This window comes from Vombatus ursinus, unplaced genomic scaffold, assembly GCF_900497805.2.
Source record: "Vombatus ursinus unplaced genomic scaffold, bare-nosed wombat genome assembly UNPS02004428.1, whole genome shotgun sequence".
NCBI classification, from domain to species: Eukaryota; Metazoa; Chordata; class Mammalia; order Diprotodontia; family Vombatidae; genus Vombatus; species Vombatus ursinus.
Genome location: NW_020944206.1, coordinates 1,278,808 through 1,306,562, shown reverse-complemented (window position 1 = coordinate 1,306,562; position 27,755 = coordinate 1,278,808).

Sequence of the window (27,755 nt, the reverse complement as noted above, 5' to 3'; positions counted from 1 at the left end):
TAAATAAGGAATATATCCTCTGGATATATATATATATATATATATATGTGTGTGTGTGTGTGTGTGTGTGTGTGTATAAAACTAGATAATGACAAAATAAATGATTATATGTTAATGTAATGGTATTGGTCTTCCTGGTTTCTCTATCTTTTATGCCTTGGTGCCTCTCCATAATTAATAAAAGTGGTGTGAATACTATGGTACCCCTGGTTGCTTGTTCTAAAATGACTTAATCAATAAGGAATTGTCTTTTATAGATCTCAGACTTTCTGAAATGCCTTTTTATTCTAGGCCAATATATTGTTTTCTTATAAGTGTTTATAGATTTTTGATCAACAAAAACTTGGTACTTTGTATAAAGTACTTTACATTTTGCCATCTTTTGGCCTGTTTTCCTTGCTTCTTGCCCTTTCTCTGTGTGTAACTTGTCCTAGTTCTGCTGAATTCACTCTGTGTCTCCTCATTTAGGTCTTTGTAAATTTCCTTGTGCTGTTTGAATTGATCATTAATACAGATCAGCAGGTTTCCATTTTTGCAGAGAAGCTAATGTTTCAGTAACCCCTTTGATATAATCTTTTTGTTGTTTTTAATATTACTAGCAGTCAAGCTTTCTCTTATTGTTATTGTTAGTAGTAGTTGGCGTGTTGTAGAAAAAAGTATTCTTCTCATCTGGATGGATGGAATTCAGACAGCTCTGACTCTGTGACAAGTCACCATCCTACTAGTAATCTTTTCTATTTAATGTAGTCCTATCTGTTGCACAGGTGGGTAAATCAGCTGCTTTTTGTAGCTGTCAAAAAGTATCAGGATGTAAGCTCCTTTTTATAGGTTCATTGAAAGTGTCGTAGGTACAACTCCAGTAGCAGATAGAAAGGCTGAGATGAGATATACCTCATTTGGGCGCCAAAGTATTTTCTGTTAAGTTTTCTTCTGTGTCTCTATATCTTAAAAGCTTTTTGTTCCATGAAGCTTAGAGATTGTTTTGTGTATGACAGCAACTATTAAAAACATCTTGAAATTCTTGCGCAATGATATAACGGCAATTGTGAGCAGCAGTTGGACTATGATAACCTAACCATAAGCATAACACTCATTTCAGTATAATTTGTTGATTGATTTCTGTAGAATTATATGAAGTCTCTACTTTTAGAATGGATATTTGCCACCGGTCATTTCATAAAAGACAGTAAGTTTCTTACTACCAAGTCGTACCTTGCTGAGTATTCAGTAGATGTTAATTTTTTATAGCCTGTAGTGGTATGTTACATAGTTTCTATCATTTCCTTGCATTATTTGCATTGATCTAGGCTCCTTAGTGATAACTCTTCTGAAATTTCTGGTGATGGTGATATAGTCCTGAATTATCACTACTTCCTTTTCTATCTCTGTAAGTAAATCCTCAACGAATGAGCCATTTCTTAGACTCTCTTTTGTCAACATGTTCTTGGCTGAGTCCATGAGAAGGCACCCATGGAAGGCCTTTTGGTTCCGTACTTGGATCTTTGGCATTTCATAGGCTCCATATCTAGGCAAACCCCTTTGGGTTACATTTGAAAAATTCATTGGTGAAATCATTTCTGGTTGTTTTGAGAAGTATTTCTGTAGGATTTTGGCATATTTATATCATGTGCTCTCTAAATGTTTTTCAGTCTTCTTTCCTTTTTTGGTGAAGAAAGATTAATTTTTCCATAGTTGCATTAGGGTTATGGACTCTATGTTTCATTAATTGCCTACAGATTTATGTTAGGATACATTCCAAGTTGGTTATGGTCCAGGTTGCAGTTCCAAAAGCGTGCATGAAGACCAGTATTACATAGATGCTAATTACTTTGAACACGATCTTTCCATTTAGTTTTGATTTCAACTAATCTGTATATCTAAGCATTATTTAACTATATTTTTGCCTGATAACTTTATGATCTGTATCTTGGTTGGGGGAGACCATGATATTTATAACTATTCTTTTGGGCCACTAGTTCAATTTGACTTCTAGATTGCATCTTGAAGCCTTTAGTCTCTACCATTGTGTGGTGTACATTAAGCATTTTACATTTGAGTTCAAATGACATTTGATGTCATTGCAAAAAAGATTCCATGAAATCAAGCAGTTGTTTCACTTGTGTTTTAGTAGAGCCACATAGTTTGTCATCATCCCTATATATAATTCATGAGTTGATTAACATTTGGTTGCCTAAGATGTACCAGGCACCGTGAATACCAAAAAGACATGGGGGAAAAAGACTAGCCCCTGATCTTAAGGAGCTCACAAGTGATTAATGAGATGTTTTGATTCACCTTGCTCTTTAATTTGGAAATTAGATCTACTTAGGAGAGATGACAATGGATTTCAGGCCAGTTAAAAACAGAATGGGCATAAGCTATCTTCCTAAAGATGCCCTTGACATTATTCTGTTCATGGTGTGTTTTAAATCGAACAGAGTTTTCTATGTGGATATCAAATACTCATTCTCACTTTTGCTTCTCAACAAATACATTGTGAATGCAGACTGTGAATACTTTGTTGGAGGTACATGAACATGTATTTAGCCTACGTTTGATGAGGTTGCTGGTGTCCTCATATTTTGGTAATAGATATGTGATGCCATCTGTTAAGAAAGGTGGGATAAAGCTCATGTCAGAAAGTGCTTTGCTAGGAATTTCTGCATCCCTTTGAAGCATTTGAGCCAATAAGGGGAACTCGTGGCCATCTTTACTCCTTTTCAGTTTGGTGGAGAAACGAGTTTCATTTGCATCCTTTGACATAATTCTTCTGGCATTCATTATATTAAAACCTGTCTACAGTTTCTCTTGCTTGATCCAACTCATATTTTGCTGTGTTGAAGTTCTTGAGATCAGACAGATACATCTCCCTTCTTCTGCAGTTCTCTATCTTTTCTGATTTATTTGTTTCTCAAGATTATGTAATAAATATTTTGATCAATGTTGAGGTTTTTTTTTTAATTTGTGCTACTTAGATTCCTTGTGTTGACTTAAACCTTTGACTTTTGCTTTCAGTTACTAAATAAGGAAATCTAGAATTTCTGATATCCATTTGTTTTCTAGTGTCTGTTTTACCTGTTTCTTTTCTATTGCCTTTGTTTTATTTATTTTGTTTCATTTTAGTTTTTTGCTTTTTGGTGAGATGATCAGGGCTTAAGTGACTTGCCCAGGGTCACACAGCTAGTAAGTGTTAAGTGTCTGAGGCTGCATTTGAACTCAGGTCCTCCTGACTCCAAGGCCAGAGCTCTATTCACTACGCCACCTAGCTGCCCCTTTTCTGTTACCTTTGATCAGACCTTTGGTGGCTCTCAAGCTGCTGAAGAGCCATCATGGTATTTGACCCCCTACCCTTAGAGGTATATTCTTGGCAGCTGCACCTTTCCTCTTATTGTTTTTTTTTTAAATTTTTAAATTTTTTTAATTTTATTTTTTAACATGTGTTTTTAAAGCTTTGGATTACAAATTTTCTCCCTTCCTCCCTCCCCACCCACCCTCTTTGAAAAGGCAAGCATCTTGGTACAGGTTATAGATGTATAGTCATGCAAAACACTTCCATATTTGTCCTGTTGTGAAAAACTAAGTATGTTTCCCTTCATCCTATCCTACCCCCCATTTATTCTATTCTCTCTTTTGACCCTGTCCCTCCTTAGAAGTGTTTGCTTCTGATTATCCCCTCCCCCAATCTGCCCTCCCCTCTATCAACCCCATGCTATCTTGTCCCCTTCCCCCTTATTTTCCTGTAGGGTAAGATAGATTTCCATACTCAATTGTGTATGTTATTCCCTCCTTAAGCCAAATCCTAAGAGAATGAGTTTCACTCATTCCCTCTCACCTTCCCCGATTTCCCCTCCACTGTAAAAGCCTTTTCTTGTCTGTTTCATGTGAGATATTTTACCTCATTCTACTTCTCCCTTTCTCCTTCTCCCAGTATAATCCTCTCTCACCCCTTAATTTTATTTTGCAGATTTCACCCCTTCATCTTCAATTCATCCTATGCCATCTATCTATCTATCTATCTATCTATCTATCTATCTATCTATCTATCTATCTATCTATACATATATATAATTTTTTCCCTCCCACTACCCTAATACTGACAAAGGACTCATGAGTTACAAATATCATTTTTCCCTGCAGGAATGTAAACAGTTCAACCTTGATAAGTCTCTTATGATTTCTCTTTCCTGTTTACCTCTTCCATGTTTCACCTGAGCCTTGTATTTGAAGGTCAAATTTTCTATTCGGCTCTGGTCTTTTCCACAGGAATGCTTGAAAGTCCCCTATTTCATTGAATGGCCATTTTTTACCCTGAAGGATTGTACTCAGTTTTGCTGGGTAGGTGATTCTAGGTTGTACTCCTAACTCCTTTGCCCTCCAGAATATCATGTTCCATGCCTTCTGGACCCTTAATGTAGAAGCTGCTGAATCTTGTGTCATTCTGATTGTGTTTCCATAGTACTTGAATTGTTTCCTTCTGGCTGCTTGAAATATCTTCTCCTTGATTTGGGAATTCTGGAATTTGGCTACAACATTCCTAAGAGTTTTCCTTTGGGGATCTCTTTCAGGAGGTGATCGGTGGATTCTTTCCGTTTCTATTTTGCCCTCTGGTTCTGAAATATCAGGGCAGTTTTCCTTGATAATTTATTTTATTCTATTCTTTCTTTTGACCCTGTCCCTCATCAGAAGTATTTGCTTCTGATTACTCCCTTTCCCAATCTGCCCTCCTCTCTATCATTCCCCTACTCTCTTGTCCCCTTCCCCCCCATTTTCCTGTAGGGTAAGACAGATTTCCACACCCAATTGAGTGTGTATGTTATTCCCTCCTTGAGTCAAATCCTATGAGAATAAGATTCACTCATTCCTTCTTACCTTCCCCCTTTTCCCCTCCACTATAAGAGCCTTTTCTTTTCTGTTTTTTTTTTCCATGGGATAATTTACCCCATTCTACTTCTCCCTTTCTCCTTCTCCTAGTATATTCCTCTCTCACCCCTTAATTTTGTTCTACAGATATGACCCCTTCATTTTCAACTCACCCTGTGCCCTCTATCTATCTATCTATATCTATATATATGTACATGTAATTTTTCCTCTCCAACTACCCTAATATTGACAAAGGTCATGAGTTACAAATATCATGTTTCCATGCAGGAATGTAAACAGTTCAACCTTAATAAGTGTCTTATGATTTTCTCTTTCCTGTTTACCTCTTCATATTCCACTCGAGTCTTGTATTCGAAAATCAAATTTTCTATTCAACTCTGGTCTTTTCATCAAGAATGCTTGAAAGTCCTCTATTTCACTGAATGACCATTTTTTCCCCTGAAGAATTATACTCAATTTTGCTGGGTAGATGATTCTTGGTTGTAATCCTATCTCCTTTGCCCTCCGGAATATTATATTCCATGCCCTGCGGTCCCTTAATGTAGAAGCTGCTAAATCTCGTGTTATCCTGATTGTGTTTCCACAATACTTGAATTGTTTCTTTCTGGCTGTTTGTAATATTTTCTCCTTGACCTGGGAACTCTGGAATTTGGCTGCAATATTCCTAGGAGTTTTCCTTTGGGGATCTTTCAGGAGGAGATTGGTGGATTCTTTCTATTTCTATTTTGCCCTCTGGTTCTAAAATATCAGGACAGTTTTCCTTGATAATTTCTTGAATGATGTCTAGGCTCTTGTTTTGATCATGGCTTTCAGATAGTCCAATAATTTTTAAATTCTCTCTCCTGGATGTATTTTCCAGGTCAGTTGTTTTTCCAATGAGATATTTCACATTGTTTTCTAATTTTTCATTCTTTTGGATTTGTTTTACAGTGTCTTGATTTCTCATAAAGTCACTAGCTTCCAATTGCTCTATTCTAATTTTTAAGGAAGTATTTTCTTCAGTAAGCTTTTGGACTTCCTTTTCCATTTGGCCAATTTTGCTTTTTAGGGCATGGCTTTTTGGACCTCCTTTGCCATTTGGGTTAGGCTATTTTTTAAGGTGTTATTTTCTTCAGTATTTTGGGGGTCTCCTTTAGTATCACTCTCAGTTTTTCCTCTACTTCTCTTACTTGCTTCTCAAAATCCTTTTTGAGCTCTTCCATGGCCAGGGACCAATTCATATTTTTCTTGGAGGCTTTGAATATAGTATCTTTGGCTTCGTTGCCTTCTTCTGGTTGTATATTTTGATCTTCTTTGTCATCAAAATAAGATAATATAGTCTGACTCTTTTTGCGCTGCTTGCTCATGATCTCAGCCAATTACTTGAATTATAGTCTCTTTGTTAAGGTAGGAGTCTGTTTCCAGTGTGGAGAATGTACTGTCCCAAGCTTCATGGGTTTTGTGCAGCTGTTTTCAGAGATACTTCTAGGGACCTGTAAATTTTCAGTTCTTCCAAGGTGCTATGATCAAGGGCGAGGTGTTTACTCCTTTCCTGGCCTGTGCTCTGGTCTATGAGCACTCTTTTCTGTCTTGGAACTGTGAGGAGGGTTTCCTCTCCACAGCCACTACAAGCTCCACCATGCCAGCACTCCTCCTCGCCCCAGGACCGCCACCCAGAACTGTGACCCAGATCCAAGCAGGGGCAAAGCAAGAGAATCCTGCACCAGCAGAGAGATCCCTGCAATCCTCCTTTGATCAGCCACTCAGTCTATGGGCTGGAAGCTCAGGAAGCAGCCGCTGCCCCAAGGAATGCGGCTGGGTTCTTGTGCTCCTCTCTCACCACCGCAGTCACAGACTTTTCCCACTGACCTTCTAAGTTGTCTTTGGCATTTGTAGGTTGAGAAGTCTGGAAACCACCACAGCTGCCCACGATTCAGTTCTCTGTGGCCTGCTCCAGGTTCTCTGAGGTTTGCGCGCCCATGCCGAACTGCACTCCTCTCCCAGCCCAGCGCAATATACCTTTCTGATCAACCATCCAGGCTGTCTTTGGCTGAAAATTTGTTTCACTCTGTCTTTTTGTGAGTTCTGCTACTTTAGAATTTGTTTAGAGCCTTTTTTTATAGGTATTTGGAGGGGTTTGGGGGAGAGCTCAAGCAAGTCACTGCTTTTACTCTGCCATCTTGACTCCGCCCTCTTATTGTTTTTCATGTGGCAACAGTTGCTACCAAAAAAAAACCAAAAACCAAAAAACTGTTGTGTGCAAATCCTGAAATGCTTTATACTTTCTGTTAAGTATTATGGGAGAATGTTTTTTTTTCCCCATGAGGGTTATAGGAAATACCTGTTGTTGTTGTTTTTTTTTTTCCATTGCTCTTTGGGTATAGTTGATCTGCTAGTTGGATTAATGCAACTGGTCTAGTGAAAATGGCTTTTCAAAATTCTAGTCTAAGTGAGTCAATTTCCTTTTCAAAATAATTTGAGACATTAGTATTGTTTTGTCTTCTCTTATGTAGTTAGATTTTCATAAGATAGAGTTTGCATTAAATGAAAATCTAAATCACCTTAGAGTCTTCAACTTTTCCCATATCAAATTTTATTAGCTCCTTGAGCTTGTCTTTTATTTCCTCTAATCCAGGTGTAGAGATGAAGTTATTCCCTGCAATTACTCTGGACTGTAAGTTGAGATGGGTGGTACCATTGACAGAAAGCAATATTAAACCCTTCCCTGTAACTGGTGAAGTATGTTTCAAATTTTGTTTTGATTTAATACTGTTGCTTAATGCAAATGTTCTTGCCTTCCATCCATTTCATGCTCAATCATGATTTTCCTACATTAGTATTAGCACTATCTGTATCACAGAATTTTTAGCAAATAGAGAATTTCTGATTCATTCCAATGTGTCTTGCTTTATAGTATGATAGTGTCAGAGGCAGCATTAATAATAGGATTAAAGTTTGAGAGTTGGAAGGGACCTTGGAGTCCATCAAGACCTTCTTGTGGCAACAGAATGTGAAGGAGCACTGTTCATTTGACCAATCTTCATTTTAAGCTGATCATCATGGTGGTTCTGAGGAAGGCTAACCTGAAAGCCAATGCCACCCAATTGATTTCCTTTATTCTTAGGAACAATTATATTACATTGACCATATTACTGACCCAATCTGTGCTGTCATCAGAGCACACAGTAGTGTTGAAATGTTACTTCTAGGCCTTTGTATCTACCGCTGATAATCTGAGGACCCACAGGGTTGCCACTAGTTATGACGCTGGTTTTTGAGGTTCCCATACTTAACTGTACTCTGCCTTCATGGCATAGATCCTGGGTAGAACTTTGAGGGTGTCATTATTATCATCCATCCTCTTCCTCTTCATCATTATCATTATCATCTCATTCTACTTATCTTATTATAGTGTTCAGATGAAATAGTCCTATGACAAGCCATTCTCCTATTACTCTTTAATTTTCAGTGTTCTTCAGATTGTTACAAAGGTAGATAATATAGATTTTTTTGGTAGTTGAATAAAGGGTTAGGGTTAGGGTATTAGGATGCAAACTCATCATCTTCGGTAGGCTCACTGAAGTACCTTTGGGACCACTCCAAGAGCTGACAGGACAACAGAGATGATATGGACCTCTTTAAGTTCATGTACGATTTTTATCATCTCTTTCACATCTTATAATTGGCTTTTCTCCCTATGCATCTTGAAGTATGGGTGTTGAGGATGGTGTTTTTTTTTTTTAAAGAACGTTATTTTGTTTTGCTGGATCACTGTTGTGGTTATGTGCAGATGATCATGGGCCACAATAATGATTCAGTTCCAGTATATCGGTTGAGTTCACCAGGAACTTTGAGTTCTACATATGTGATATGGGGGCTTGTAGCTCTTCATTGTGCAGCATAATACACTTTATCAGCATTTCTCTATATCACCAACAAAACTCTGCAAGAAGATATAGTAAGATCTACTCCATTTAGTGTAACTGTAGACTGCATAAATTAACTGGGAGTATATCTGCCAAGACAAAACCAAGAACTACACAAGCGTAAATATAAAATACTTTTTATACAAATAAAGTCACATTTAAATAATTGGAGAAATATTAATTTTTCATGGGTGGGCAGAGCCAATATGACAAAACTGATCATTCTAAACTTTCTACTTATTTAATGTCATCCCAATTAAAGTATGAAAAAACTGTTTTATCAAGCTAAAATAATAAGTTCATTTGAAAAAACAAAAAGTCAAGAACATAGAAGGAAATAATGGGAAAAAGTGTAAAGGAAGGAGGTTTAACAATACAGATCTTAAACTGTATTAATAGACAGTAATTATCAAAACTGTCTGATACTGGCTAAGAACTAGAAAAGCAGGTCAATGGAACAGAGTGGATATATAATACATAGTAGTAAATGATTGTTGTAGCCTTGTGTTTAACAAAAGTAAATACTTATGCTTTTGGGATAAGAATACACTATTTGGTAAAAATTGTTGGGAAAGCTGGAAAGCAGTCTGGCAGAAATTGGTTATAGATCAGTATCTTACGCCATTTACCAAAAGAAGGTCATAGTGGATACATGACATAGATATAAAAAGAGATATAAGAAAACCAGAACATGGAACACATTACTTATCAGACTTATGGATAGGAAAAGAATTTATGAATAAACAAGAGACAGAGAGCATTGTGAGATGTAAAATTTTTATTACATTAAATTTAAAAGGTTTTGTACAAATAAAACCAATGTAGCCAAGATAAGAAGGAAAGTAGAAAATTAGGGGACATTTTTATAGTTTCTCAGATAAAGGTCTCATATCTCAAATATATAGAGAATTTTGTCAAATTTATGACAATATGAGTGATTTCTCAATTAACAGAAGGTCAAAGGATATGAACAGACAGTTCTTTGATGAAGAAATCAAAACTATATATAGTCATATGAAAAAATGTTCCAAATGATTATTAATTAGAGAAGTACAAATTAAAACAACTTTGAGATATCATCTCACAGGTATCAGGTTGGCTAAAATGATAGAAGGGGGAAATGACAAATGTTGGAGAGGATGTGGAAAAATGGGACATTAATACACTATTGCTGGAACTGCAAACTGATTCAACCATTTTGGAAAGCAATCTGGAATTATGCCCAAAGAGTTATAACACTGTATATACCTTTTGACTTAGCAGTATTACTATTAGGTCTATTTCCCAAGGCAATTGGGGGAAAAGGAAAAGAACCTATATGTTCTAAAATATTTATGGCAGCTCTCTTTGTAGAAATTGAGGGGATGCCCATCAATGAACAAGTTGTATATGATTGTGATGGAATACTATCTCGAAGTATGAAATGATGCGCTGGTTGATTTTAGAAAAAACATGGAAGGACTTGTATGAAATAATGAACAGTGAAGTGAGCAGAAGTAATAAAACATTGTATAGAGTGTATATAGTAATATTGTTCAAAGAATGTTTGTGAACAACCAAGTTACTCTGAATACTATAAATACTCAGATCATCTCTAAAGGACCTATAAAGCAAGATGCTATCCACCTCCAGAGAAAGAACCGATAAATAGAAGTATGCATAGTATGGTTTTACATATATTTATAAATCTGCATCAAATGGTAGCCTTTTCTAGTGCAGGGAGGGAATGGAAAGAGGGAGACAATTCAAAACTTAAAATGTAACAAAAAAAAGAGTAAAATAGAATTTAAAAAGAAATATAATATCTTTAGTGAGAATTATCATAGTTTACAAGAATCAAGGCTACGTTATGCATTGGACCCAATAGCAGCTCTAGGCAGTAGACAGACTCCCTGTGCCTCTCTCTGTCACCCATGGGAAGGCTTGTCCCAGATCCCAATATCAGAAGCCCCCCAAGTCAGGACCAACCCTAACTGCCCTCTCTATGATTGCTATTATCACAGAAAGCTGGTTGCCACATCAGCCTAGGAGTCTCTTATCCCTTTCCCCTCCTTTATTTTACAACTTGGTTTTTTTCTGTACTTTTCCTGACTTCACACTTATTTTCCTATTCTGACTCATTAAATTGCCCATGTGGTATTTCTTCATTCTCTATCTATGTGTAATAATCAGGTCTTAGTGGATATTGCAGCACAGTGTGGCCAAAAACCCATTATATCATACAAGATGTATGTTTCTTCTAGCCTGGGGTCAAATGCAGGTACATTTTCCCAAGGGCAATGTGATAAGCATAAGCCTGGGGAAGCTATAATGGCCCCCAGCCTGGGTCTGCTTCTACAGCGTAGGTCCAGTCTATCTTTAGACCTTCGTAAGAACAAAAGTAGCTGAAAACCTAGAGGTAATACTGTTTTTGAACAAAAGCAAGAATGGGGACTCAAGCTAGTTTGGAACCCTGCGTGATACTGTAATCGTAGATTTGGCTACCAATGTCACTGTCTTCCTTCTTGACAACTCAGTTTTTTTCTGTTATTTGACTCCCATGCCCTTTGGAAGCCCTGGTACAGATCCTGCTGTCTGTTCAACTCTTTTGTACCACTTCATTGCGTGCAGTGACCATGCTTGTTTGCAAGGAAGCGTTCAAAATTCCCTTTGACTTGTGTGTTATTTCAAGGATTCAGAGGGAGAAAATGCCTTTCCAGGAAGAAAAGATCAGCTTCTGCAAGGGAAAAAAAAATCCTTACCTTTCAGGTTAAATATTAACCATTCAAGTACCATTTTAAAATGGCACCCTATTGCTTTCATAACACTATATCACTTTAGATATATTTTATGATAGAGAAAGGATGCCTCAGCTCACCCTATTTCACCAAAGAGAACCAGTCACAAATTATGACAATTTTAAGAACATTCTTATTATGGTAACTTGCTCATTATTTGTTTCATCTTAGGAGCTTTGTATTAATGCATTTTTGCCACCTCAGTTTAGAAGACCCATAAAATAAGCTGTTAGGAATATTTTATAGCATTTTATTTAAAGTTAATAAATTTATATCTACTGTGTTGAAAGAAGTTCATAAATCAGACTCCTTAAACTTAGGGACAGTCAATAAACAACCCTGCAACATTTCCATTCTTAAATTTTAATGTGAACTGTTTATAGACTCTGCAGAGGAGAAAGCACTTCTTGTCTTATTGTCTTACTGTTTTCTCTCTTTTAAAAGCATCCAATTATAGTTAAAAAGACATAGGAAACAAATAGGATATTGTAATAGGAAGTTTTGACTGTTTATCTTCTCCAATTAAAATTCTGTACAGCTGTCATTGCCAAGCATCAGAAAATAGTGGAAATCAATCTCGTATTTGTATACCCTATGCAGTTGTTACCCAGTTTGATTAGGAATGACATTTTTCATTTCAGGTTGCAATGTGTGTCTGTTGTAATTCCTGTGAGATGTCAATTTTTCACATACTTTCTGGGCCTTGCCTATTTTATAAACTGTGTTTAATAAACTTTACAAATAGTTTTCAGAAACCGTTCCTCTTTACCCCATTCAGTTTCTCCTGCAATATTTCTCTGGGTGCCACTTGGGTTTCCTTGTGTCTCCTTTCTTTCCAGTCTGCATTCTCACTATTGTTCCTCATAGTAATATGCTGAGTGACTTCGAGAGAGCTTCCTCCAGCCAAAATGGGCTAAAACCCAATTAGATAATATTGTTCAAAATCAGAATACTTTTAAGATATTTGTACAATAATGATGAAAATCATATTCATGTTTTCAGTCACAAAAAGATGGAATGATCTGTTCTACTGTTCCCATTCCACAGAGTAAGAATAAAAGTTACCAAATACTGTGTAGCTAGACTGTTGTGGAAGAATTACTTGAGCATGTCATGGGCCTTTGCTTCCATCATCACATCACAACCGATCTGGAACACAGAGTCCCAGAAAATTGGCTTAGGGTCAGAGATTTTGAGTGACTTGCCCACGATGGCTCAGAGGCAGGGGCAGGGCTGGAGTGCACATCTAGCCCTCTGCTCTTTCATGCTGTCTCTTTCTAACCTTAGGTTGTTGTTGCTGTTATGGAACCTTCATTTCATTGATAGAAGGAAATCCCAGTGCGGAAGATCAACACCTCACCTTTTCCATATAGTCTTAGCAAGTTGACTGGGGATCTGAAAGGCTGTGACTGGGTTGCATAGCCAGTATATGTATGTATGCACGCGCACACACACACACACACACACACACACACACACACACACACACACACATCCACACATCTCAATGGCAAGGCTAGAACCCAAGTTGTCTTGATTTTAGGGCTAGTCCTTTACTACACCATCCTTTTTTCTATAACAATTTCCATATATAAAAAAGAAGGAAGAAAGATTATTTGAACACTTTTTCCCCCTCAAGGTCATTTTGTTTTGTTCTTCGGAGGTATCTCCTTCTGAGTTATCTGATCAAAATAATCAGATAATGAAATATATTAATGATCCTTTCATACCACCAAACGGAAACAAATATGCTACTCTCCTTTCATTGGAGAAGTGGAGGCTTATGGTTACAACATATTACATACACTGTCATGCTGGTGCTGTATTGATTAGTTTGGCTTTAATGGCTTATCTTTGTTTTCAAAAAGGGTGGGCTCCCACAGGGAGGGGAGAGGGCATTAACATCCCCAAATGAGTGTCTTGTGGAAATTAAAGGATCCAGGGGATCAGACATTGAGAATTGGGAGGAGCCAGAGATGACACCTAGTCCAACCTCATTTGACAGATGAGGTACACTGAGGCTTGGAAAAGTTAAATGACCTGCTCAGGGTCACACAGCTACTATGTGATTAAGGCAGGAGTCGAACACGGGTCTTCCTTAACACTCAGTAGACCATGGCCATGTTGTGCCGGTAGTTGTCTTTTAACCCATATGATTATAATTCCAGTTTTCCTGAGAAGTTAAAATTAATCTCAAAGCTTCATTTCTCAGACATCCCTGGGAGAAGTGTGTAGACCTAATAAAGGGTATTGTTTAAGGATGGTCATGTCTCTGAAATGGAAGTAAGACAAATAGTTTTGGCACCCATTCAAATATTGCTAAACCTACTCTAAGAGTTAAGCTTTTAACTGGCAACCAAACTACATATTAAAAAGATTAACTGGAAATGTTAAGGAGGCTTCCATTAGATATGTTTGGAAAGATACCTTATTAGTAAATATTTTTAAAATATGTAACAATTGTTCATAAAACCTATTTATTAGTAATATTGCTGACTACATGATAATTCGGAGGCTGTTGACATGACAGCCACTTAAATCAAGTGAAACCTAACTGAAATACACAATCGTTTACCTGTGAGAATGACCAATTCCCTTTCCCTGCTGCAGACTCTTTAGGGTCACTGGAGGAAGATACTACAGTTGCTAAAATTGACCACATGATTTCAGATGAACAAGGGGCCAAGGGTTGATTCCTTTGTGAAATATTTTTTTTTTAAAAGACTGTATTCAAAGCACAGTAAAAAGCATTTCTGACTTAATTGACCAATAATTGTGTGTCTCCTACTATCTTCCCATAACTGGCATTTGCAAATTCAAATGAAACACAGAATGTGGAGAATAATTACTGACCACATTATGTTTTCCAGCCTTTGAGAAAGCATTAGAAATTGTCATATTGGTTTTCACTGGAGTATGACAAAATGTGATGTCTGTTTGGTTTTTTTTCTAAATTATGCAAAGGAATGATTTCTACATTGAATGACAAAATTTGACTTGACTCTTTTAAATTGGTGATTGACCATAATTTCTACCCAACTAATTTGGTACCTAATATTTTGGACGGACAGTGGTTATTCTGCCTAGAAAAGGGAATGGCTGACTGTAAGGGGAGGGGAGGCTAAACTCACTTGCCTAATATGCATGCTGTCAAATATTCCAAGGAGTCTGCGATCTCATCAACGTCGACGCTCCCGTGATGCAGCTCACACCTCGTCCATACCTGCCTATCCTCTGCGACTCAAGTCCCACCCATTGCGCTGGGGCCCTTCTCACTTTTTTTAATATTTAAGTATTTATACCAATGGCACATGTATACTGCTAGCTATCAGTCATCCCTTGTTTTTGCCATCTGATCTGCTCATCTCTTTTGCTTTGTATTTATTTGGTGACGTGTTTTATTTATTTTATATATATAAAATCACCTAGCTGCCCCTAGTCACATGTATTATGCTGCATCTTGTATAACTCTGGGTAATGTGTTGCCACCTGACTATAGGTTTCCATTGCCATTTGGGTGATCCTCCATTTATTTTCTTCATGCAGTGGTCCTTGACTCACAGCCAAACAACACTGGAATAGCATTGCTGTTACAAATATTGTTGTTAAAAAGTTGAGGCTTTGTTTCTATGTGCAGAAATGAGTATACAGAAATATAGAAAGAACCGTTATTCACTTTATTTCCATTGTGAAAGAGGTTTTGTCCAAATACCATAGAATTTAATAGAAACTTTGTCTCCAAGAGGGGGAAAGTAAGAATTGAACACATGACAAAACAAGAAATAAAAGAGAGAAATGAGTAGTGATTTTTCCTGAAGTATTGTTTCTTTAGCTCTTCTGATATTCTTAAACATTTTGGAAAGGTATGAATACTACTAAGGGGTTAATCCAGGAATGTGTATTTTCTTCAGGTGGATGCCAATTTTTTCCTTGTTTAAAACCTTCTAATCCATGGAGGTTGTGAATCATGAAGTCTTTTCTAGCAGATTAGTAAATACAAGTGATTACTGGATCATTATTAGAGTTCACTTTGTAAATCGACATTGGAAGAATATGAGATACCTGCCACTTTTTAGGGATTGGATTTGCAAATATGTCTCTGTGCTCCTTAGAGGAGCTCTTATGATGATGAATTTGAGGATGTTGCTGGTTCCCAGGCATCTAAATGCATACTCTTCCCTGAAGTAGCAGAGCGCTCTCTCGTTCACAATAACATAGGAGGGAGTCCATGGAAAGTATAAGAAACTTCTCTGAGTTAAAGGAGAATAGATTGGTTTCTGTCCTATGAAAGTAAACTCAGGGAACCTCTGGGGATATTATATACGTGCATGTGTGGATATGTGTGTATGTGTCTGGTGTGTTTGTGTGTGGATGGAGGGAGGATGTGGATGTGGCGGGGAGTGAACAAGGCATATTGGAAAGAACTCAGAATTTGAAGTCAGAAGACCTAGGTTTGAATCTGAGATCTGACACTTAACTTTACAGTCTGTATGATCTTGGGCAAATTAATTCACACAATCACCAAATGTCATAATTGGCCAAGAACTCAGTGGCCATTTTACTGTCGAAGTCCTTTCCTCTGGCCTGAAACTGAAGTGTTTGTATAATGAAATGCCAGTTGGGACATTTGATTTCTTAGGAAAGCTATTGTGCAGTTACCTCAGTTTTTAAAGTTTTGTTGATATCTCCAATTAATGCTGAAATTTGTTGGTTATATGTCCCCACCATCTCTCACTTGTGTCCTTTTCACTCCACTCACGTAGGAATCACCTTTGCTCATTACTCTCATCACCCGTCTGCTAGAGTGGCATAAGAATCTCCTAATTGGCCTCCCCATCTCCAGTTTCTCCTTTCCAGTTCATCTTCCACAGAGCCAGAAAAGTGAATTTCTCAAAGCACAGATCTGAACATGTCTCCCCCCTTTTCATCAGACACAAAGTTTCCCTGTTATCTCTACAATCAATCAAATGACAAACATTTATTAAGAACCTACAGTGTGTCCTAGGGACACAAATGTCTCCCCTCAAGAAGCTTATGTTCCATTAGGGGAGACAGAGTAAACACATAAGTCTGCAGAAGAAAAAGAAAGAGAAGCAACAAATAAATACAGTGTAGTTAAGTTCCAACCAAACCGGCCTTTATGCTGTTCCTCACATATGACATTCCACTTCCTCTGCAAATGCCTTTGCACTGGTCATCCCCCAAGTACTCTAGTAACTCCCACACTTACTATATATATATATATATATATATATATATATATATATACATATATACATATATACATATATATATATATATATGTGGGGTAGTTTTTGTTTATACCGACATATGTACACATTAACTCTTCTGTCAGAATATAAATTCTTTGAGGCTGTTTTCATTTCTTTCTTTATAACCCAGATGGCTAGAAGAGTTCCTAGCACATATTAGACACCTATGAAATGCTTGTTAATTAATTGAGGTGACCTGTAGCCTCTTCTGCACAGAGCGCATACCTCCTCTCCTTTCAGGTGCATAATGAGAATTGTCAGGAATTTCTAAGTATACGTGGACCTCTTGGCAGCTGCCATCCTTTGCTCCTGGTTTTTCCTGGGGGTCCCAATCAGAATATGTCTAACCCCTCTGGCAAATAATAGCCCTTCACATACTTGAACACCATCTGTGTCTGTTTCTCTTCCTGCCCGTGCTAAGTCTTCACTTACCTTTTGCTGGTCCTTGTATTGACATGAACTCATGACACTTCCCTGTCTTAGTTGCCTTCTTCTGGTTATACTTCACATACTATGACACTCAGGAATGACCCCCATAGTGCTACAGATGTAGTGTGACCAAAGGAGCAAATATCACATCCCTATTTCTGAAAACTATCCCCGTCTCTTTGCAGCGCAAAATTGTTTTAATTTTTTTTTTCTCAGTGGCCACATCACACCTCTAACTCATATTGAGCTTGCAGTTCATTAGGACCCCTAGATTAAAAAAAAATTTGTCCATCTTCTAGTCTCGACTTCAGTTTGTCTGTCTTTAAAATGAATATATTAGACTAGGTAATCTCAAAGATTTATTGGTAAAAATATAGGTAAAGGTAAATATAGGTAATATATAGGTAGAAATCACTTGAACCCATAAAAAATACCACAGGGCTCACTTGTCATTTTCAACTCTTGTAGGCTATTAAAAGTCTCCCTTTAAAATAATATACAACCCTATAACTCAACACTCTAGGGCTAAGCAGAGCCACTGACATAATTTGCCTTCTGTAGGTGGTGCTAAGAGAGGAAGCATGGAGTTGACCAGCTTCTGGTGGAATAAGAAGCTATTCTTGAAGGTGAAAACCACTTGAAGCTCAGAAACCCCTATGTGTCAGGAAATCTGGTTGGGCTGGATATCCCCAAATGTGAAGTGACAGGGTTGAGCCAAAATTTGTCGGGAAAAAGGGATACACAAAAGATAGTGAGTTCTCTCACTCTTTTTTTTCTCCATATCTAATAATCAACAGCTCATTAAATATTTCATATGGAAGCATTAGAGTTCCCTCCCCTACCCTCAAGTTGTATTAAGATTTATTCAGTGGAAATACTGAAGCTAAGAAGAAGAATGACTTAATTTTGCCCATGTCCAAAGTAGAAAACAATGTAAATTTTCACTAATGAACTCAAAGATGTAATGCATTTCGAAAATGGTTACTGAAAGCACATAGTAAATGACAAAGGACTGGGGTTCATATCCCAGCTCCACCATTTACTGCCTATATGATCTCAGGAATGCCAGTTTACTACCCTGGCCTTCATTTTCCTTATCTGCAAAATGATGTTGGCTCTAAATGATCTCAAAGATCCTTTCCAGATCAAAATCTTGTGAACCTAGGACTTCAGCATATGTCTATGAATGGATCACGTTGAAAACGCTAAATCAAGAAGCCGACCTCTTTGATGCTTGATTCTGTGTGTACACTTGGCATGTAGTAGCCCTCTTATCTGAGTGCTGTGATATGTTCATATGTAAACTTCCCAGTTTAATGTGAGACTCAGAATTGTAGAACAGAAACATAAGATGCTCCCTCATGTGTCATAAAGTCTACTATGTACCCAAACCAAAATTCTCTCTAGGATAACTTGATCGAGTGAACATTGTTGAAGACATACACTGATGGAGATCCCACTTTAGGCAGCCAGGTCCACTGGTGGACAGCCCTGCTTGTTAGGAAATGATGTCCTTACGTTGAGCTCAAGTCTGCCTCTGCACCCTTTACACATTTCCCACAATTCTATTTTCTGGGGCCAGGCAGAACAAGTCCTCTCCCTCTTCCACATAACAGCTGTTTAAATACTTGAGAACAGTCATTGTATGCCCTCTCCCCTTTATCTAAGTCTTCTGTTTTCTAGGCTAAATATCCTCTATCCTTTCAACTTGTCTTCATAAAACATTGTCTGTAGTATTATCACCATCTTGGTTGCTCTTTCCTAGACATGCTCCAGTTTGTCAATTTCCTTCTTAAAATATGGTGTCCCAAATTGAACACAATACTTTATATGCCAACATTGTGGGTCCTGTTAAATGTATTAGCTCTCTTTCCCAGCTTTGTTTTGCCAATATGATAAGCATACCCTCTTTACCTTCATTTAAATAACTGATAATGTTTTATACAGCTGGTACCAAGGACAAATACCTAAGGTACTCCATAGGAAACCAATGTCCAGCCAGACATCAATCTGTTTATTAATTGTAACTACTTGGCTCCTTAAACTTCAGATAACCAAATCTAGAAACCACCAATAAATACTAGCATCTAGGCTGCATTTCTCAATTAGCTCTACAAGGAGATAATGAAATTTTGTCAAGAGCCTTGGTAGACTCCAACTTTACTTTGTCTGCAATATTCTCCTCATTTACTGAGTAGCCTTGTCAGGGGGGAAATTTGGCTAGTCTGGCATGTCCTCTTTTAGGTGAAGTCATGTATTTTATTGGTGTTCACTTTCATTCATTTCTGAATTTCAGAGTGGTCCCCCCCTTTAATAACAACCACTATAATTGCCTCAGAAATTGAAGTTCAACACTCAGATCTATGGTTTGCAAATACTATTGGCTTCTTCTTTTTAAAAAATCAAGCAATTTACTTTCCTCCAGTCCTTTGGCACTTTCCCCATTTCCTGATGTTTCCCCCCCCCCATTACATGTAAAAACAATTTTAACTTTTTTTTTTTAAATTTTGAGTTCCAAATTCTCTCCCTTGCTCTCCTGCCCCCCTCATTGAGAAGGCAAGCAATCTGACATAGGTTATGCATGTGTAGTCATGTAAAATACATTTCCATGTAAGTCATTCTGTGAAAATGTGAAAACACAGACCAAAAAAAATCCAGGAAAAATAAAGAAAGTAAATAAAAAGTATTGTTGATTTGTATTCAGGCTCTACCAGTTCTTTCTCTGGAGATGGACAGCACCTTTGATCATAAGTCCTACAGAATTCTTTTGGATCATTGTATTGCTGAGAATAGCTAAGTTTTTCATAGTAGATTATCATACAGTATTACTGTTACTGTGTACAATATTCTCCTGGTTCTGCTCATTTCACTTTGTGTTAGTTCATATAAGTCTTTCTAGGTTTTTCTGAGAGCATCCTGCTCATCCTTTCTTAAAGCATAATACTAGGCCATCTCTAGTAGTCCTGATGAATACCTAGTTACTAGAGCCAGATGGCTCTGGAAGAGAAAGTGAGACTGGTGACCTTGCACAGCCCTCATTCACTCAAATCAAAGTCAATTGCAAGTCATGTCATCACCTCTCTAATGTCATGATCCTCTTCAAGAACGAAGGACAAACACAAAGCACAATAGTATTCCATCACAATCATATACAGCAACTTGTTTAGTCATTCTCCAATTGATGGACATCCCCTCAATTTCCAATTCTTTGCCACCACTAAAAGAGCTTCTATAAATTTTTGTATACATAGGTCCTTTTCCTTTTTGTTTTTTTTTTTAATCTCTTTGGGATATAGACCTAGTAGTGGTATTGCTTTGTTAAAGGGTATGCGTGGTTTTATAGCCCTTTAGGCATAATTCCAAATTGTTCTCCAGTGTGATTGAATCAGTATACAACTTCGCCAGTAGTACATTAGTGTTTTAATTTTCCTACATCCCCTCCAACATTTGTCATTTCCCTTTTCTGTCATATTAGTCAATCTGACAGGTGTGAGATAGTAGCTCAGAGTTGTTTTAATTTGCTTTTCTCTCATCAATAGTGATTTAAAGCATTTTTTCATGTGACTATGGATAGCTTCGATTACTTTGTCTGAAAACTGCTTGTTCATATCCGTTGACTGTTTATCAATTGAGGAGTTGCTCTTATTTCTATTTGACTCAGTTTTCTATACATTTGAGAAAGGAAGCCTTTATCAGAGAAATTCATTATAATTTTTTTCCACAGTAATGATTACCAACTATGTATTTCCCTCCATCCTATTTCCCCCTATTTATCCTCCTCTCTCTCTCCTTTTACCCTGTCCATTCTCAAAAGTGTTTTGCTTCTGACTTTTACCTCCCCCAAACTGCCCTCCCTTCTATCAGCTCCCTCCTTCTCTTATCCCCTTCCCTTCCTACTTTTCTGTATGGTAAGATAGATTTCTATACCCAACTGAGTATAATATACATACAATTGAGACAATTCCAAAGAGAGTAAAGTTCAGGTGCTCCCCTCTTTGCTTCCCCCCTTTCCCTCTCCACTGTAAAATCTCTTTCAGGCCTCTTTCATGTCAGATAATTTATCCCATTCTACCTCTCCCTTTCCCCTTCTCCCAGTACATTCTTGTTTCTCATCCTCTAATTTTATTTTATTTTTTTGATAATCATACCATCACATTCAACTTACACCTCTGCTTTCTATATGTATTCCTTCTAACTGTCCTAACAATCAGAAAGTTTTTAGGAGTTATGAATATCATTTTTCCATGTAGGAATATAAAAAGTTTAATCTTAAGTCCCTTATGATTTCTCTTTCCTGTTTATCTTTTTATGCTTCTTTTGCATCTTGTATTTGAAAGTCACATTTTCTATTCAGCTCTGATCTTTTCATCAGGAAAGTCCCCTATTTCATTGAATGCCCACTTTTTCCCTGAAGGATTATACTCAGTTTTACTGAGTAAGTGATTGTTGGTTGTAATCCTAGCTCTTTTGCCCTCCGGAATATCATATCCCAAGCCCTTCGATCCTTGAATGCAGAAGCTACTAACTCTTGTGTTATCCTGACTGTGGCTCCACAATATTTGAATTGTTTCTTTTTGGCTACTTGCAGTATTTTCTCCTTGATCTGAGAGGTCTGGAATTTGGTTATAATATTCCTGGGAATTTTCATTTTGGAATCTTGTTTCAGGAGGTGATTGGGGGATTCTTTCAATTTATATTTTACCCTCTGATTCTAGAATATCAAAGTCATTTTCCTTGATCATTTTTAAAAGATGATGGTGTCTAGGCTCTTTTTTTGATCATGACTTTCAGGTAGTCCAATAATTCTCAAATTATCTCTCCTTTATCTATTTTCTAGGTCATTTGTTTTTGCAATGAGATATTTCACATTTTCTTCTATTTTTTTTTGTTCTTTTGATTTTGTTTTATAGTTCTTTGGTGTTTCAAGGAGTCATTAGCTTCCACTTGCCCAATTCTAACTTTTAAGGAATTATTTTCTTCAGTGAACTTTTGTACCTCCTTTGCTATTTAGTCAATTCTACTTTTTAAGGATTTCTTCTCTTCAATGAATTTTTTTATATCTTTTTCCATTTTGCCAATTCTGTTTTTCAAGGAATTCTTCTCCTCATGGGCTTTTTGTGCCTCTTTTTACCATTTTGCCTATTTTCTTTTTTAAGGTGTTATTTTCTTCAGTATTTTTTTGTGCCTCCTTTACCAAGTTGTTTACTCTTTTTTCATGATTTTCTTGCATCACTCTCATTTCTCTTCCGAATTTTTCTTCTACATCTCTTACTTAATTTTTTTAAAAAATCCTTTTTGAGCTCTTCCATGGCCTGAGACCAATTTGTATTTTTCTTTGAGGATCTGGATGTAGGAATTTTGACTTTGTTGTCTTCTTCTGAGTGTGTGTTTTGATCTTCCTCGTCACCCTAGTAACTTTTTATGGCCTGGATTTTTTTCTGTTTGCTCATTTTCCAGCCTAATTCTTGACTTTTACCTCTATGCTAAAGTGGGGCTCTCCTTCCCAAGCAGAGGGGCCACTGTTCCAAACTTAAGGTTATTTGTGCAGCTGTTTTCAGAGGTAATTCTGAGGAAGTGTAAGTTTTCTAATATGGTATGATCTAGGGAAAGGGGTGCTTATTACTCTCTTGTACTGTACACTGGTTTGTCAGCAACCACAAGCATGCTTTTCAACCCTGAAACTGTGACTAGGGTCCCTGCTCCCCTGTGGACACAAGCTCTACCGTGATAGTTCTCCTCCTCGCACTGGGACTAAGACCCAGGACTGTGACCCAGATCTAAGTATAGGCAATGCAACAGAGTTCTGCCCCTGGTGCCAGCAAAGAGACCCCTGTAAATCTCCTTCTTACCCATTGTCTGATCCCCTTACCATCTGTGGCCTGAGAAGTCTGGAAACCACCACTGCTGCCACTGATTCAGTCACCCTGAGACCAGCTGTGGGTTTGCTAGGGCCTGGTCTGAGCTGGTACAGCCTGTGTTGGACTGTAGTCCTCTTTCATCCTGGTGCAACAGACTTTTCCTACTGACCTTCTAAGTTGTCTTGGACCGGAAAATTGTTTCACTCTGTCTTTTTGTGGGTTCTGCCACTCTAGAATTTGTTGAGAGTAATTTTAAAGGTATTTGGAGGGGTTTGGGGGAGAGTGCAGGTGAGTCCCTACCTTTACTCCACCATCTTCTTTTCCTACTGTTTTAAAAAGATCACTAAGAGCAGATGAGAAATTCCACTTGCTAGTTCTTCAAGTGCTATGGAATGAAGTTTGCACAGGCCCAGGGATCAGAAGTCAATTAGGATAGCTAGGTGCTATCTTACCACCTCCTAGATTTATCTTGGGTTTTGACCTCCTGGTAACCAATATTGCTCTATCCTTCTTTCCTAGTTCAAATGCCATTCTATTCAATAAGGAAAACAGAAGGAAAATGAGTTGAATAATTCAGCCATCTCTCACTTATCTATTAGCATCATACCTTCCTTCCAGAGCAAAGGTCCCATCCCTTCTTTGATCACTGTCCTTTTCCAACATAGTTAAAAAGCCCTTTTGTTGCTCTTACTTTCATCATCAGCCTCGACTCACTCTGAACTTTAGTGGTTGTGGCATTATTCTTACTGGTCCATGCTAGTATTCATCTTCCATGTCTTTCATCTTCATCTCCCTTAACCTGCCCTTGCTTCTGTCTTCTATACATGTCTCGTTCAAAAATTGAAGTCCCTTAATGATCCTTGCCGGGCAGGACTTGATTATCCTCATTTTGGTGTGTATACCTTAAAGTTACAAAATTACAGTACTTCAAAAACATTCTATAATGCCTACTTCCAATTGCTCTGAAATATGAGTTATTTTTTGGTTGGAGATTTTCAAGTGTACAAATGAGCTACTCTTTAATCTCTGTGTTAGATCCTATGCTTGCATTTCCACTGTGAGTTTGTATGGCTTTCTGACTCTCCTTGGTGTAGAAATAGAGGCAGCTAAGTGACTCAGTGGATAGGATGTTGGCTATGGAGTCTTGAAGACCCGAGATCCAATCCAAACTCACATGTATACTATCTGTGTCACCTTTGGAAAGTCACTTAACCTTTGCCTGTCTCTTTTTACACATCAATAAAATGGGAATAATAATAGCAGCCACCTCCTAGGTTATTATGAGGCTAAAATGAAATAATATTTGCGAATCACTTTGCAAACCTTAAATTTCTCTATACATGCTACTATTGTTAGAAGAAGTCTGATTCTTGAGCCCTTTAGGCCATTCCTTTAGATGCTCCATTTGAACACACTACCCTTGTCACACTACCTACTTTACAGCATTTTCTCCCAACCAGTGGGACATGCATATGATTCCCTTCAAGTGACTAGATGGCATCCTCCTATTCATTTTATTCCCTTCATGCACCCGGTGGAAGTTCTATTTTGAAACGTGAATACCTACGCCCTGTTTCAGCTTAACGACATTCATTAAGCATGCATTATGTGCCAAGAATTCCACAAAGTGATGGCGATACAAGGACCTCTAGGAAACATTTTCTTTTTTGCTCTCAAGGTACTTCTTGCTTCCTTAATAGGAAATCCAAGAGATCTCCAAGTCTGCTGTAGGGAAGAGAAGGAACTAAGTGTTCATATAGCAGCTACTATTTGCCAGGCACTGTGATAAGTACTTTTTTCCAAATATTATCTCACTTGATCCTCACAAAAGTCCTGTGAGGTAGGTACTATTATTATCCCCAATTTATAGATGCAGAAATTGAGGCAGACAGGTGTTAAGGGACTTGCTCAGGGTCCCACAGCTAGTAAGTGCCTGAGTCCTGATTTGAGCTTAGGTCTTCCTGACTCTAGGTCCAGTGATGTATCCACTGCAGCGCTAGCTGCCTTTACCTGCTGTAAACAGGTCTTAGGACATAATCATCCCAGTGAAACAGTGGCTTCACCACTGATTCTCTTACTGATGGTAAGATATTTTGTAAAGACTTAGTTTTTTTAGAGTCTCATCTGGTCAACTCAAATGTTTTTTCTTTGCAGATGTCACATGTGTGACCATCTGACTTTCTTAGCCTGAAGAACATGTAGAATTATAAACTGTGTCATAATATGCACCCACCTTGGTTTTGAGCCCATCCTCATTCCTCAGATGCCAGTATAACCTGCTTAAAGTTTGGTGTCATGGCCACAAAGAAGAAAATGCAATTGTAGAATCAGTCCCAGAGAAAATAACACAAATTTTGCACAATTTATGCTTCTTCATTTTTTTAAACCTGATAACCTTTTCTGAATCATCTCATACATACCTTTCACTGAGGAAGTTTTGACTAGTTCCTATTTCAGTTATGGCTTTCACTTTTTCCTTTTACAAAATTTTCAGTTTCAAAGTCTGAACCTTTGGATTTGTCCTAAGTGCACATTGCAAGTGATTAATTGACTATTGGTATTTTTTCCCCAAAAAAGAATCTACCACAAGTGGTAATGACACCATTTCTTCCTGAGAAATATATTAATATATTTCTTTTAAAGAGATATTCTTTTCTTTTTTGTTTTTGTTTTGTTTTGTTTTTGGTGAGGTGATCAGGGTTAAGTGACTTGTCCAGGGTCACACAGCTAGTAAGTGTTATGTGTCTGAGGCCGGATTTGAACTCAGGTCCTCCTGAATCCAGGGCCAGTGCTCTATCCACTGCCACCTAGTTGCCCCTCCCCCCTGGAGCTATTCTTTTAGCTGTGGTTTCACTGTGGCTAATGAAAACTGATCTGAATATTCTTAGAAAAATATAGAATAAATGGGACCATTCTGAGGTTGTGTCCAACCTTGTATTGATAATCTAGGAGGTGAATTTAAAAAGTAAGACTTAGCAGTAACAGCAGCAGTTGGAGTGGTGGTCATTATCATCCTCTTCATCATAGTACTAGTACTAGGAATAGTAGTTGTTTAGCTAGGTCCTGATTAGTGCAAATGATGAATCCCCTAAAATGGTCACATTATGCCAATTAGCACTGCATATTTTCACTGGGCTAGAACCAATGACCACTTCAAAAATACTTGCAGTTTTGATTATATGAATTTGAATACATGCAGTCACTTTATTGGATTAATTCTTTGCACTAGTTGGGGCCCAGGTATAATAGTAAAAACACGTTTTATTTTCACTGTTTTCATAATTGCCAATGGCCTTAAATTTGACCTTCTTGTGTTACACTGAGTTCTTTCCATTCTGATGGGCCAGGAAAAGATGACATGATAAGGCACACTGTATATTGTTTATTCTCTTCATAAACTTTTAAAATTAGTTTTTAGTAAAAAGATTTTTTAGATCCAAGGTAAAATGCTTAAGGAATTTTTAAAGGACTGGCTAGCTTACTTTCATAATCAAACCAAGCATTTTCTACCTGCTGTCTGCCATAACAGATCTTCATTGGATAATTTAAGGAATACAGAGAGAGCAAATGATTAGAATTGCCTTAGGACCTGATTCCATATGGAGGAATGACATGAATCCTTATAGAAGCACATTTTCATCTGTGCCTCAGACAACCTTAATCTGTACCACATATGCCTGCAGCTTGGAATTGAGGTGAAGCATTAACATGGTAACACCACTGTGTTATACGTAGGACTTCTGGAGAGAAGGAGTGTTGATTTGTTTTATAACTTTGTTCCCCCACTGATCCCTTATCTCTAAGCTACTTTCTCTTGGTGGGGATTAGCACTTTCAAGTTAGCATTTCCCAGGCCTTGGAAACAGTCTTGGGGGCAGAACGGGCATATTTGAAGAAAGACAACTAGTAGTATGGGCTGTATATTCAGCACCCATCATTTCTGCTTTAATTGCCTTTTCTCTGTTCCCTTGTCTTTTTCCTTGGGGATCTTCTCTGTCTGTCTGTCTGTCTGTCTGTCTCTCTGTGTTTCTGTCTCTGCCTCTCTCTCTGAGGTAGATAGCAGTTTCTTTGACACTTTGCATTTCTGCAGATAACTAATGGCAATCATTAATTGTCATGTAATGATTGGTACTCGGATTTGGCCCCACATTTTGTTGAAACTGTCAATCCTATATTCAAAGGCTGCATTAGTACCAAGCTATTGACTGTTGCAAAAGCCCCCCCCCCCCACTTTCAACACCTGGTGATGCCATGTAGATGTGAGTCATGGAACGCCAGCATCTGCAAAGAAACACAATGGCAGATCACCCAAAGGATGAAGAAATGATGCATGGTTGGCAAAAGGTAGCATCAGTATATTACCATTGGTGATTTGCATGTGAGAACTAAGGGGGTCAAAGGCATGATTAAGGGCCTGCATGACTGGTAACACAGGTTGGACAATTGGTTGTATACAAAGAGTAAATGCTAAGAGATTACAGATTAAGATGCATACCCCACTGCTATCCACGAGGAATTCAAAGAACCAGAGGAAAATATCAAAAGCCTTGAATAGATCTTCTATGGAGAATTTGTAGGAAGATGTGGACAAAATTCAAACAAGATGAAAAACATGGGTAAAGTTACACTCAAC